At 37.3% G+C, this 15,533-nt stretch overlaps 1 long non-coding RNA gene across 1 annotated transcript in view; it reads left to right on the forward strand.

The window, feature by feature from the left end:
• LOC128091459 (uncharacterized) overlaps positions 1 to 15,533 on the forward strand; it is a 597,131-nt gene that overhangs the window by 251,228 nt on the left and 330,370 nt on the right. The window contains exon 3 of the long non-coding RNA XR_008211422.1: positions 2,663 to 2,784. This is a non-coding gene — a long non-coding RNA (uncharacterized LOC128091459). The remainder of the gene's footprint in view (positions 1 to 2,662; positions 2,785 to 15,533) is intronic.

Consider the following 15,533-nt stretch of genomic DNA (forward strand, 5'->3'; position numbering starts at 1 on the left):
GGTGGGACATGCTTTAACAAAGGGATAAGTGATTTAAAAACTATAATGATCCTTGCACTAGAGAAGACTCTTTTAAGTCAACAGGCGCCTGTTAATTATTTTTTTTCTGTGCCATGAACTTTGCAATTGGTGTCTGGTTTCCTTAAGCTTCCTCCTCATCATCAGAGCCTTAAATGTAACACATCGACGGCAGGTAACTCATGTAGAAGTTTACTGATTTGACTTGAGGCTTACTATGGTCATCAGAGTCTATGAAAGTAGAAAGAAAAAATCATTTTTTAGTCCTTGGAGGTTCTTTGTCTGTTTATGTCACCTGTTAGATTATGCAGCATTTGAAGAAGACTGTCCTGGTCACTGTTCTTGTTACTCCTTCCTCCTTTGTATCTGATTTGAGTTGAAGTAGGAAGCAGGCAACTATTTGGGAACCTTTTTTTTTTTTTTAAATTTGTTTTTAATCTGAATGATATCTTAATAACCTAACATGTAATTTTGGGTATTATGAGACAGGTTTCTAAACAATAAGCTAAAACATTTTCATCACTTGTCATAGCAGATTCAAGAGCACTTACATATACTCTATGATTTATTTTTGTCCTGTAAGACAAACAACTCCATTTTACCCTCATATGAAGAGAGTGGTTATTCATTAATGCTTCCTCAGTCTTTCTGTAAAGAGCATTGCAAAGCATTTCCAACTTTTAACCTTCGGATTATAGGTAAATTAGTGTTGTGTCTTGTGGAAGAAGGATTGTGTTTGTTATGTCTTGGTTCCAAAAACTTTGGGACCAAGAAGATACAGAAAACATACTATAATATGAAGAAATAATTGTTTCTCTAACCATGAGTTATTTTTTGTTGTTGTTGTTTGTTTTGTTTTGTGTGTGTTTTCCCAGTCAGGCTCATTTTATTGCTTAAAATTAGGGAACAAAGTCCCCTGCATGATAAGTAACTTCTGATCCTGACAGGTCATAGAGACAAATGAGCCATGTCAAAAGAAACTTATATAGACTTATCTAAATTTTTTTCTGACCTTACTAAACCTAGAAAATAGATACTGTGAACTCGAACTATTGAAGCATTAGATGTGTGTAAAAGCTAATAAGATTGCATACTGACTGATTTCTATCCTTTTTCTCCAAGGAGTGTAACAGTTGCTCAGAAATGACCCAAATAATTTTTATTAATGGGCCCAACATTACTTTCATTTCAAAAGAGACAAATCATTTAATAAAATGTGTGTTCAGTTGTGTTCATTAGTGCTAATCAGTAGTTCATTAAACCTTAATCATATCAATTTAGAGCCACTAATATTCAGGTAGTTTAATAAAGGACCCAGCAGTAAAAGAGCACACGCTGCATATTCAGGAGCATATTAATCCATAGCAAACCCTGCTTGAATACCCACTGCCCATTCAGCTGGGTGTCAGGGGCAGGGTGCTGGTCTGGCTTCACACTGAGTGACATGTGCAGGCTTGGGCACCTCACTACAAAAAGGACATAAACCTATTGCAGAGAGTCTGAAGGAGGGCTACAAAGATGGTGAAGAATCTAGAGGGGCAGCACTGAGCTCTGCTCTGTGTGACAGCGACGGGCCGAGGGAACAGCATGGAGATGCGTCAGGGGAGGGGAGCTGGGGGTCAGGGACAGGGTCTGCACCAGAGGGCGCTGGGCACGGAACGGGCTGCACAGTGCTATGGGTGCAGCCCCAAGTGCTGGAGTTCAAGGCGTGTTTGAATACTGCTCTCAGACATATAGTTTGGATTTTAGGTGGTGCTGAGTGGGGCCAGGAGTTGGTCTAGATGAACCTTGTGTGTCTCTGCAAACTCAGGATATTCTTGATTGCATGAAACAGTACACAGCGTGGCACATACTGCACTTACATATGATGAAACCTTTGTCTTGTAGAGAACTGTTTTTGTTGGTGAGGGTAGGGTTTGAGCAAGGGGTGGATACAGATTGAAGCTTTTTGGCTGAGTTAACTCTCTTAGTAGAAACAGCACAGTAACATGCTGAGGGAAATCCCTGGACAAATTCTAAATGTATTGGTAAGGCTTAGTATTTTGAACTGACGGTTTGTAAAACAGCATATTGGAGAATACTGTGCATAATATCCACTCCATAAAGTAGTCAACATATGTAAAAATTTCAGGATATGAGCCATGACATCTACTAATGCCGCTGCTACTAATGTCTTATTCAGTTCTTCTGACTTTAGCGTGGTATATACTTTTCAGAGCTCTCATATTATCTTCCAAGAAGGGCTGTTATCAGATGAACAATATTCTCTGGATTTGTGGAGTTTGCACAGTGCTGCAGACAATGCTGAGCTTTTTGCTATTTGTGTATTAAAAAGTCACTCTATATTTCATGGTTTATGCTGAAGTCTAGAAAATAAGAGAAGAGTAACTGGTGTATCAGTACAGTAGCTGAGATTTTCCAGAAGCATCATAAATGGTGTTATTTCAGTTCAAAGTTGAGATTTATGAAAGTCTGTACAAGCAAGGAGTTTTTAATTACTTCTTTGAACCAAACAAGAGTTAACAGATAGTTACAAAGTGTAAATATGTGGGGAATCCTGGTATTATTTTCTGCTTATTCTTAAGGTATTTTCTTCACTGAAATCCAGTTGTAGTTCCTCAGATGTTGCTTTCTCTATTTTTAGGTGACTCTAAATGAAGTGCAGCACATGAATGTATTCTCCCTGAGAAATGCAATAAACTATTTTGCTATCAAGTGCATTAAGATTTCATCATACAGTGAAATCATTCTTCTGATTCTTTCCAGGTAAGAAGATTGTTTGACTCTAATTAGACCCCTACTTTTGTCCTCTTTTGAACTATCATCTTTTTTTCTTCTGACTTAGCAATTTTAATTGGCAGTGTGTTCTTCCTGCTCTATAGCCTTAGCTTTTTCTTCCACTTCTTTTTTTTTTTTTTTTTTAATGTCAAATAAAGAAATGAAAATGTTGTGGAAAAATGAATTCTATACCAACTGTATTTAGTAAATGAGTTTCCAAGCATATCAGTGCAATAGAGTCTTAAGTGTCTTTTCTAAGATGACTATATTCATCACGTCTTGACTAAGCACTTCTGTACAGCTAAGTAAATGATATATTTGTTTTCCCATCCTACTGTCATCAGAAATGAGTTAAATGCATACAGAATGATCCTGGATAATTTCTATTTATTATCTTGATAGTCATCCCAATAGTATATTCATCGTGCTGGTCTGAGTATTGCAATTAAGCCTGCCTCTCTGATGACCGGATGTTCTTGTAATGCATTATTTTACCAAGTGTCAAAAACTCTCCTAAATAAAACTGACATTATGGTAGGCTGGTAACACTTAACATACTTGTGTATGAGCTTATCATCAGCTGCAAGAAAGAGTGTGGGTTCATACAGTGTTGTCAAACCTGAACAGTACCACTGGGATTTCCAGCCCAGCAGGGACAGGTTAAAATTTTAGTACAGCATGATATTTCCTTCTCCTGCTCTGTTGTCATATGACATAGATAGCAAACAGCTCTAGTGAATATAGACAGCTCTGTGCAGATAGGACCTCCTGGGCAAAAATAACATTATTGGATATTTTACTTGCTGGTCTTTCTTTTCTGTTCCTTAGAAGCCTCTAGCACATACTGTGGCAAAATCTGGAAGAAGATATTAGGTAGGACTGGAGAGAAAAGACAGCTCAAACCAGATACAGCTCATATTTGGCAAATAATCCATACAATATATTCTGGAACTATTTTTGGAGAATTTGCTTAAACCCTTTATACTAGCAAAATGCCTGTGAAAAATCAGGAGAGGATAAAATCAGAAATTCTTGTCATGTTCTGAGAGTTGTCAACAGCACAAGCTCTCTGACTTGTACACTTTACAGTATGCAAGCTGTTGGTGAAATGAAAAGCAATTTGCCTAAAGAAGATGAATGGTGAATTGGCATGATGTCCTGTTATACCTGAACTAGTTACACTTATGAAGGTTACATATCAGAAAGCAAATAATTCAAAATGTAATTGGTTTGATCTGAATATGAGGCTTCAGGTTGATGCTGCATCTTCTGGACCCTTTGTGTAGTCATTGATAGTGCCTGAGCAGGATCAAAGTATTATTCTAGATATCTTTGGTCTTAGTTAGTTAGTTAGTTAGTTAGTTAAATGCAGTTGGGATAGAGATTGTAAAGAGAGCAGGAAGCACTCAGCTTGTCTGTAACAGGCAGGGCTTACCTGGGATACCTTTGGTACACTGACTAGAGGACAGGCACCAGAATACAGTTAATAACATAATGTGAAGCAAGGATAGCAAGAGTGTTATTAGGAATACGTGTTGATCATGAAAGTTATATCCTGGTAATGTGCTGGACATAAAAACAATTTAAACACATGATTTCTTTGCAAATATCAGGAACGTTAGCTTGAAAGGCTAATTAAATACTGGGTCTAAGAATAACAGTAAGAGGTTTTCTGGAAGAGATAAATCACATGTTTTATATAGACTAATAAAATATTATGAACTGGATATATTTCCAAAATTGTCAGTAAGGAGGTCTAGATGATACTGTTGCAGTGTAGTACCATTACGTTTCTTTTGTTTGTTTGGGAATTTTAATAAGCATCCTCTTTCTCCTTTATGACCATTTGATGTTCTACATGAAATCTGTGTGGGTGGTTTTCATTCTAATACATAATAGGCAGATATTCACATCATGCAAAAAAACTATGTTAATTTGTTATGTTCCCTAAAGAAGCCAGTAAGGGAATGGAGGCTAAGCATTGAAGCTAGAGGTTGGAGACTGAACTTCTAGCAGATAGTCTGTGTTACTCATTAAACATATTTCAAATAGCTCAGTTTTGTTTTGCTAAGTGCTTGTGTGTTTATTTTTCATCTTTATTTTCATAATTGCCTTAAATTGATGTCAGCTATTTAGCCAGTTGAAATGAGTTCCATAAAAGTAGCAACCTGAATTCTTTGTTCTCAGGACATTACTTTCCATATGTCTGAGGTTTTTTTCTGGATACCCTTCATGTTGCTTTTGGTCTCCTCCATGGTTGTTCAAGTTTTTTGAGAGTTGTTGTTGTTAACCTGTTGCTTTTGGCAGCCCTTCAAATGAGTTTTCTTCTCCAAAATCCTTTTACCTTCATTGTGGGCTTCTGTTTTCAAAGGAATAGTTTTTCAACAAAAAACTTGTTCTTTCTGTACTCTGATCAACTGTATGAGACTAGAGAAAGAGGTGGGAGAAGCACACTGAGAGGAAGAAAGTGGTTTTTGTCTTTTAATTAACTGATAAAAAAAAAAGAAAGGAGGTGTATTTGAAGTATAAATAAGACTTGGCTTATTTGAAGTATAATATATTGAAAGAAAAAGTTAATAATGAATGCAATAAGTATAAGGAAATGTGAAGTACAGAAACTTCAGGAAGGAAGACTAGTAAATAAAACATGAGAAATCAGGTTAAATATGCAGGATATTTCAAAAAATGTATACAACAAATCTGCAGTAAAGCTAAGGGTCATTGAAGCTGTTGGAAAACCTGAAAGGAGAAGAGTTGTTAGGTGAAGTTGATGTTGCTAAGAACTGAAATGAGTTGTCTGTAGGAATAGTTTCTGAGAAAAGGTCATACACTGAAGACTATGATAAATGGCTTTTTTTTTTTTTCTGTGAGGATGTAAAGTTGCATTAGACCTGGGAAAATTAAAACACCAACTGAATTGATTCACAAGAATTCAAAGTAAGTAATACAGGAAATTGGAAACCTGATGATAGAAGAAAGCACTGTAGAAATGAATAGTGCTTCCTGCATTGCTGGAGCTGTAGTGTGGTAGTATGTTGTCATAGCAATGCCTGGTGTAAAAAAATGGAGATTTAGTTTGCAAACACTTTTTCAGTATAGCTGCCTTGATACATGTGCTGTTTGGTAAGGGAATATACAGTGATAGTAACTCAGCAGAGTTTGAAAATGAGCCTAAGGGATTTGGAAGCAGAAATTACAATGAAAATGTATAATGAGGCTAGTACTCATGTGTCAACTAAAATACATGAAAATCTCTGAAGCGTTAAGGTGGTTGTTTTTGTTTTGTTATCATTTTCACAGTAAAACTGTCTGCGTAGGCTTTGGGACAAATTTTGCAACTGAAACACATGGCTTCCAAGAAGTACAGTTGTTTTTGTATTGCGTGGGTTTCAACTAATTTTCATAGTCTAAATTTATCTACTTCTGTCTTCCCCGTGCTGGCTGTGAAAGCTCTAAAGAAGCTGGTGTAAGGCCATTTGTTGAATGGAGAAATGGTATCTGACAGTCTGAACTACTAATTTACAAGGGTAAACAAGGGTTTTGTAAAGAATATGGGGAAAACAAAAGCTTTGCAACTCACTGTGAAAAGAAATCAGGGCTGTAACTCTAGACATCATTTTAAGTAGATATTAGGGCTTGAATAGCAGTTGCTTGGATTGGGTTGTTCATAGGAAGTCTGTAAAGCAATCTATGCATGTACATTTTCTAATGAAAAGAGACTGTAGGCAAATGGCAGTTGGACTTCTGTTGGTGAAGAAATCTTATGTCTTTAATATGTTTTAATTACAGAATACAATTATTACAATATTACAATATTGTAATGTTTATTATTTTAATAATATAATATTTTAAAAATAAATATAATATTTTAAATAATTAATTACAATGTGTTTAATTACAGAATATGTAATGTCTTCAATATGTTTAAATACAGAATATGCAATTAAAAATTTGCTTAGAAGGATAGCACTTTACTTGGGGAGCAAATTATTATTTTTCCTCTACTGTGATGATACAGTTTAAGCTGTTCTTGGTTTTCAACTTAGATTTGATTTTTATTCTTAGAATTCTTTTCGACTGATGGGCTTTAATGATACCTGGACAAAAAATTTAAATTTTTTTTTTTTTTTTTTCTCATTTTTGTCTAACTGGTACTGCAGACACATGAAAAGATGCAACTGAGTGGATCAGAGTTTTCCTGTTACTTGAATCAAAACAGTCCATGAAACTAAAGGCTCTGGCTTTGCTCCCTTCTTTCTGATCCTAGCCTAAGGCAGTCTGAAAGATTCAGGCTTACCATGTCACCAAGTATAAAAATGATGTATTGCTTCTCTGAAGTGTTCTTCAAATCTAATTTTTACTGCATGGAGCACAGAACTAGTTGTATGATTGAGCTTAAAAAAAGGGTAGGTAAATATTTGATTAATTGAATATGAACTTTGGAGAGGAAACCAGCTAGCTAGTTCTTTGGCTTGTCACTCTTCTCTCTGGTAGATAATGTAAATAACACAAAAATGTTTTAAAAAATCACTTTTACGCTTTCATATACAGACATGAGTCAAGCAGAATGTTTCACCATACCATTTTCCCTCTGGCTGTTCAACAAGTCCTTTGATAGAGTTTCACTAAGTTAGAAGGTGACTGCGTCAAAAGTATAACGTTTTCAAAATCCTTATCTAGGGCAACTTTCTTTGATATTTTCTTTAAAATAAATCCCAGTAGTCATTAGCTGTGAGTTGCAGAAAACTGCAGCATCCATTTCTGTGTGATGCGGGCTTATTGGCAATCATTTCACTTTTAAAAGCTTGCATCAAGCGATGGGTTTAATTATGTGCTGTTTGGCTTTGTTTCTTTGGAAGCAAAAGCAGGGGTAGATACAACCTTATCCCAGGTGTAAACGCATAGGAATTGTAGCTCTGGAGCCTCCTACTTATGTTTCCTTGGAGCTGGCTGTAACTGGAGCTTGTAAGACTTGAGAACTGGCTAAAGGTAGAAGGGAAGTAGGGAGATCTGATTGTTGTGCTGATAGAGCCAGATTTTTGTCAGGAAAAGAGGCATTCAAACAGCAGTTTGCAGGAGGTATGTGGACAATGCAGTGATTTGCAGTTCAATTTGGCTTAACAGGATGAAGTACTCTGTCTGAGGATATGATCATTGAAAATGCCTTTTTTTTTTTTTCCCTCTTCCTGTTTCCTGTAGAGGAAGCAAAACTTTGACTAAGATGATGGTGATTATTTTGGCAGTTAAGGCTTTCCTTACAGACATGCAATGTTTCCACCTGAGCAGTACAATTATTTTTATAGTCTTACCACCCGGGGTCCTGTTATCACAGACTTTTTTTTTTTTTTTTTTTTTGAAGATGTGCTGAATAGTTCCACAAAATATTAAACGTATTTTCATGTGCTAAGGGCTGGGTTTTCAGAATTCTTTGAGTCCAGATGTCCAGGGGAAGACTGGTTCCACTATAGCATCAGAATGGAGTCCAGAGTAAAGACATTGAAGTACTGTCCAAAAAACTCCTCAGTCTGGCATTACCATTGTAAATTCAGACACAGAAATCACACAGGCTCTATGTCTGTCCTGCTGAAACCTTGTAAAGGTTTCTGATGTATTACTCTGTCACTTAAACAGAAAGGATTCCGATTATTTATGCGAAGCTCTTTAAGAAACCATCTACATCATGCCTAAAAGCGCACCTAGAAATGTCATGGCTTCAGATAGAGAATATATCTGCCTCCAAGAGTTTGGTAGCTCCTTGAACATCTTTGTTCATGTGAGCCCGAGATGTGATTTGAAGGATAAGAAGTGAACAGGCTGTATTTACTGTAAAATAGTGATATGACAACAGTTTGACCTTTCTGAATTAGAAATTCATTTGCATCCGATTCTTCGCTGTTTTTGTATTTCTTTTGCGTATGTAAAGCTCGCTTCCGTATCAAATACAAGGTGTGGGCTTGTGGAGGAAAAGATTATGATCATTTAATTTGGAAGATATTCACTACAAAAGAAACAACGTGTAGCATATGAGCTAAAAAAGCAACTAATACTTAGTTGTTTCTGAAGCCTAACTTTGAATGATACGATCACATATCAAAATATATGTAACTTCTTCTGCAGATATGAACTTACTCAGGCATTTGGGCATGCTGGCTTTCTCTGAATGCTGGTAGGTGTGCATCTGCCTGACATGGTGGTAAAACACATCCCAAGTGTGTTGCCTTGCACTGAGCCAGCTGGATGGCTTTGTCCAGATTCCTGGAAGTGGCAGATTTAGGGACACTACTGCGGCATCTCTTTTTGACAGTCTCGCTAATACCAATTTGTGTCCTGTTAGGCATCATGGAGAGTTGGCTTACTCGCTGTGAAGCCTCACTAGATGGACTGAACTTCAGCACCCAAGTTCTGAAAGTTTGTGGGACTGCATATGCCTTTGGCTCATCACATTATATATGTGTATAAATTATGTCATGAAAGCCTGTACTTATTCATTCCAGTGCTGCTAAGATGCTTTGATGTGCTTGGATTAGATGGCGAAGAAACCTTAGCTCAGCTGGCAATATCCCACAGAGGGTAGATGCATGCGTATAGTATGAATATAAATTCTCTTTGAGGCCTTACAGAGAAACAAGGCTTACATACAGATCTTACAAACTATTTTGGGTTTCTGTAGGAGGATCTTAAAAGTGGAGTGTACAGTAGAAAGACACTACTTGGAGTGTTGCTTTGATAAACACAGGTAAAAACCAGTATGTGTGCTTAAGGTGAATGAGTGAAGTGCCTTTTTATATGTAGTGAAAGCACACAGAAAATGGTGCTTAGCATGGGGATTGCAGTGGCTTTGTTTGGAGGTGGCAGTAAATGAGTGGACCTCAAGTGCTGGCAGTTTCTCCTAAGTCTCAAGCAACTGGAAGCAGCCCGGGTCCATGCCCTGCCTTTTTATCTGTCCGTTTTCTCAGCCATGCTTTGCTTGTCTGTTAAGTGCTGAATGCAAGTGGTATAATATATTTCTAACAGAGAAAAATCAACATTTCTTTCTTTACTTATAGCCACAGGCTTATCTGAATGCTGACATTTGAGGGACTCTGTGTGAAGGAGCACAAGTCAATATGTTTATGCTCCTCTAGGTAACAGCAGCCATAGCAATCCCACCATGAATTTTATTAAGCCATGTTAATTCTCTGCCAGTTCTGGGATCTATAGGTCTTCTGATACTGTGTTTTTTATTATTTCTTGCAATGATTTCCGTTTCAGCTTCAAAATGAGAAAGAGAATTTCATCTTTTGTAACCACAATTAAACAGCTTGAAAAATCATAGCCTGCATGTAATAGCTAGATCCTTGGAATTAATTAACTGAGAAACTAAGTGAATAATTCAAAACAAATACCTTTCTTGACAAATGGACCCTCCAGCACTGTCAACATGTGCAGATCATGTCCTTGTTGTCATTGTTTGTATTGAAATAGTTGTTGCTGTGTTCAGCCAACATTTTCTTCTGGAGGAGGCAACTGGTTTTGTGTGTGTGCATTTTGTGTGGGTTCTTTTTTTCCTGATTTTTGACATGACACTTTAGGTTTGGCGGTTCAACTTGCTTTTAAAAACACACCCTTTGCTGTGCATACTGCAGCATTTTGAACTTGTTGAGGTAAGGATGATTTATTGTGCAAGCTTGGACCAGCATCCCAAGAAAGCTGTGGCTGAAGTGTAATTCATTCCCTGTCCTGTTTTGTAGGGATTCCTCCTTTGCCAGAGCAAAGAGGAGAGATCTCAGTTGTGGTCTTCCAACTTTTTAAGTAATATCTTATGAGAAATATATTAATGGCATAGAGTAAGACTTATAGTTTTGCAGAAAGCAACTTGTAGAGGAGAGGAGAGCTTTGATGTATTTGCAGTGTTTCTGAGAATATGTACTGAAGAAATGGTGTGTATAACTAGAGTTTTCCTGGTACAGAATCCATCTTTACCACAAGCTTTGCTCTGTTGTAGACCAGAGGTAACAAATGTGTATTTGAGGCCATCGTTTTATTACTCGGTAGGGACATCACCTAGAAAATTGCAACAGTGGAAACCACTAACTCCATTGCAGTGGTCTTCATATGCAAGATATTAAAGTTAACAGGTGAAAGGGGGTGGAATAGAAGGCAAGACTAAAGTTATCGCCTGGTTGGTTGTCTGACAAGCAGTATTAAAAATCTGTTTGCTGGCAACTGCTTTCAGTATTAGAGGCATGGGCCACATAATATTCTTCTTCAGATGTTTTTGAAGTTTATTGATATTCTTCCAGATTTCTTGATTTTATCTAGAACTGCTCATTCTCTGTATTCTGTTTGTTTTACTGACCTTTTTAATTATCTTATTAGTTGAAGTACCATGGTTTGGATCACTCAGATGTATAGACTCACATTTTTAAAAACATGTGCTCAAATTTAATAATCTGCTTCTACACATTTTGTCCATTCTTCCTCTGAACATTTATATCTCTAAAGGTTGACATCAGAGGTCCTGAAAGGAGGCAGAAGGTGGTGGGAAAACATATCAAAAACCCCTCACCGAAAAAGTTGTGGCATTTGGTAGGATTATTTTTGTGGAGTTTACTGCTATTCAGCCCTATCTAGGACTGAGAAGTTGGAAGCAGGGAAATAAATTACTTTTCTTGAAAAATAAAAGGACAAAGTATAAATTTAAAGCATCTAAACATTTTAAAAGCTGCAGCAGGAACCTGACATTTATAGTGTGACAGTTCCGTTGTAATTTTGGCAGAGATAAATCCAAGATAGTTTCCCTTCATCTGTACTTAGAAGCAAGAAGTGTCATTTTGCACTGCAGATTAGAGGTATTCACATGCAAGTGGTTCACTGTGGGGGCAGAAGACTGCAAGAAACTCCAGGTTAGCACAGAAAGTGCAAAGAATTGTTCCTGCTACCAACTTAAACCTAAAAAGAACCAACATTTTGCCTGAAGTTGTTATTTGAATTTAAGAAGTTTTGGTGCCTTTTTCTTCCTCTGGGCCAACTCGTGAACTGCTCGAAACCATTTAGTGGATGTGCAGTAAGAGAGCTCCCAAATGAAAAGGGAAGACACTGAATGAGTATAAGTGGGCTCCATAAAGAGACCACCGGTAGGGATATTTGTACCAATGTGTACATCTGTGGATAATGTTCTTAAACGCACTTATTTCATGATTAAGTGTTTTAAAATGATGTGGTTTTTTTCATCTCATCACTTGCAAGTCTTAACAACTTAAATACTTCAGGGATGGATGTGTGCTTATCTAAGTGTAACTTCTGGGCAAAAGTAGTGGCAGAGCTAGCAATGAAATGAGTTGTTAATTAAGAAAGTGATGCTGCACATGCCAACACTTGTGGTTGCAAAAAATTAGCCAATGGGGCAAAAGCTGGGTCAGCATTCATTTTGGGATATTTTTTAATTGCTTACTATCCTGAATTCTTGTATAACAAGCAACTTCAGATTTGAAATGAAAGCAAGGCAGAACGAAACTTTAGAAATAGTAGTCCAGAATTTACCAAGATAAAAGGCCAGGTAAGTAAGATGCAGTTAATTTTAATCTGGCAAGCGTTTCCCCTCATTAAATTTAAAAGCAAGATAAGCTACAAGTATTTTAAAGATAATTAGGGAATTTTTATTTTGTTAGGGGAAAAAAAACAAAACATGATGTCTGCAGTTGACTAATTGTCTTAATTCCTGGAGGAACTAAGTTACTATTCTGCTCTGGAAATGGAAAGATAACAAAACCATTAAATGTTCTAACACTTAAAAGCCGAGTAGGATTTTTACCTACAATTGCTTCAAATATATGGCCTCAAGCTAGATACCTATCAGTGTTAACAAATTTAATGGTACTCTTTGTTGTATTTATAATAATAATAATTTGTTCCTGGAATTACACTTGTGAAACATCACTTCTGAGATATAATATAGACTGAGATTTAGCTCTCTGTATTTTGTTCTTTGCATTAATCTTCAGATCTTTTAATAAAGGTGGGGAACAAAGGGTTGGCTCAAAGAAATGGTAACAGTAGTACACAGAACCTTTCATTTATTGGATCATTGGATCAAGTCCCAGCCAGGAGGAGTGGCGTAGAGGCTTTTCCACTCCTCCACTGCTCCTGTGGCTCTAAGGGTTATAAACAGAAGTATCTATTTTTGCTTCCTGGTAAACTGGTGACCAGTTCTGGAAAAGCCTCGTATCACTCTGGTCCAGGTCTGTGGTGAGGGCAGAGGTATGGGATTTGCCTTCCACATCCAGCTGCCCTGAGGAGCAGAGGAAGAATGCTGATGAGAGTAGGAGTGGAGCTTGCTTCACTGCTGCCTTAGTTGCAACCTGTTTCCTCTTGATCTGCGAAAGATCTTAATCTAGCCATCTCAACTCAGCAACGACAAAGTGGGAGAAGAGAGTATGCTAATAACAGTCATTAAGAACAAAAACAGAAGTGAGATGTCTCTAGATACCAATTCAGAAGGTGAAAAACAAATGACAGGTTTTTAGCACTTGTTTGTAGGAAGTTCCCACAAACATGCACATTCTCATAGGTGTAGCCCCTGAGAATAGGGGAGTGAAATCAATATACATTTGTGTCGTTCAGTAATTTTCAAGATTTACTACAGAAATTTATAATTTCTCATAGAGCCTGCTTTTGAGCAATAACATTAACACAAGACCCTCTGACTCTTGTAAATGCTGTCTCAAATGAAATGATTGACATCATTTTCTGCTGTAGTAGTTGAGTATCTAATACTTGATCTGTAAATGTCTGGAAGCATGTTGGATTTTGTGTATCTGTAAATGATTTTTATGGCTCTCTGGTCCACCCTCATCCCCCTTTTTCAAATAACCCAAAAATATACTCCATAATTACTGAGTGAGAGTTTAAAAGCAGATCATGTGTTCATCTGCCCTTGGTTCATCTAGGAGAAAAGTGCATGTTGTTTCAGTTCTGCCCACTGTAGTAAGGTCTGTCTGGTTCCAATTGCTCCGTTACCATCTTTCATTAATAGTAGCATAGTAATAAAAAGTTAAACATTCAGGCTTAGGGGTGGCACATTTGTTTTATTTGGCTCTATTGGATAAATTGATGAAGTGAAACATTCTTCTGCATATATTAACAAAGAAACCAAAGTAAACTTGAGGCCTTTTTTTTTTTTTTTTAAATTCCCATCTTTGTTTCATCCATTGATTTGTCTAAAACTCCAAGGAATTCAGAACTGAATGTGGATGCTAAGTTAAAAGACCATGGTTACACTTTCTGATGCTTGAGAAATAAGTTACAGTAACGAATTACAAAAGCATTTGTAAGAGTATTTTTTTGGTCTTTGTTTTTTAAGCAATACCTGGGGGAAGGAATCTGCTTTTGATAAATGTATTTCCACTGCAGTGTTACCTCTTGCCAACGAAGTTTGAACAGTGATTCCACTGTCTGTAAGAAAATCAGTAGCTCTTTGATTATTTGGAAAATGTCCAAAGCTGTGTCTGTGTTAGGTTGTCCAGACATCCTCCCCCATCTCTCCCCTGGAAAAGGCTTTTATTTCTGCCTTGATGCTACTTAGCCAAGACCATCGGCCCCCTGTTACCCTGCAAGGCTGGCCCAGTCTCATATTGTGGAGAGATTTAAGCTTTGAAGGCGAACTCTCACCACACCTCAGCTGCCAAGACTGCAGCCATCCCACTAGCTTCCCTCAGGAGGAAAGCACTCCCCACACAACCAAGAGAGCTCAGCCCGAAGTGTGGCTGCTGTGCCACACAGCAGGCTTTTGCATGACCAAGAAAGAACGTGCAGCCTGCTCACTGGGGAGAAAGGAACTGCTGGAGACTGGTTGCAATTGTCCTTGCAGTGTCTGTACCTGACTTTCCATCCATTTTTAGTGTTTAATGGATTTTTAGGCTCACAGTTAAGGTTGCTAATGATTGATTAATTCAGCTGGGTATGGTCAGAGCATGCCAGACAGTTATAAACGGATTGCAACAATTTTTTCTGATGCTGTGTTTCTTAACGTGTCCTGCCTAGGGCAGAGATGAGCAGCAGTGGCTCTGTTTCTGTTCTTGACCCTGAAATAATTAGAACAGATCCTGCTCTCTTTTACCTTCTAAAATAGAAAGGAGGATTTAGAAAATATTTTCAAATTAATAGTTTTGCTGTGTTGTTGCTGCCATTGCTGTTGTTTTGATTTGCTTTTTCTTTCTTTTTTCTTTCTTTATTTTTATTTTTATTTTTTTTTTTGAAAAGGAAAATATAATAATGAGTGTTGTTCTGAGTTTTTGGTGGTCTGTGGGGGTTTGTTTTTGGGGGTATGTATGGTTGGTTTTCTTCTCTCTGTCTGTCTAGGTTTTTTTGTTTGTTCATTTGTTTTGCTTTTTTAAAATTTATTTTATTTTTAAGGAGAATAGGTGATCAGATAACCCTATGTCTTTATAGGTGCACCATCTTCTTTCGGTGTGACAAAACAGAATCCATGCTTATTAAATGCTTGGCTGATTTCTAAATCAGGAGGACTGGGTTAGGGGTGGGGGTGGAAACTGGGCTGAAACTTAAGCTGCACAGCTTTCCTGAAGGGCTGTAAGGAACTTCTGTATTCTGTAAGGAAATTCTGTAAGGAACTATTGCCTATACATGTGGCAGAGGTTCCTTCCTTTCATATTCCTGCTATTGTACATACAGATCTTGCACTGTTTTTAGTAGTGATCACTTTCTGCACACATGGGCTTGTTCAGATTCGGTAAAAA

Source organism: Tympanuchus pallidicinctus, unplaced genomic scaffold (genome assembly GCF_026119805.1).
Source record: "Tympanuchus pallidicinctus isolate F22 unplaced genomic scaffold, pur_lepc_1.0 scaffold10, whole genome shotgun sequence".
In the NCBI taxonomy this organism is placed as follows: Eukaryota; Metazoa; Chordata; class Aves; order Galliformes; family Phasianidae; genus Tympanuchus; species Tympanuchus pallidicinctus.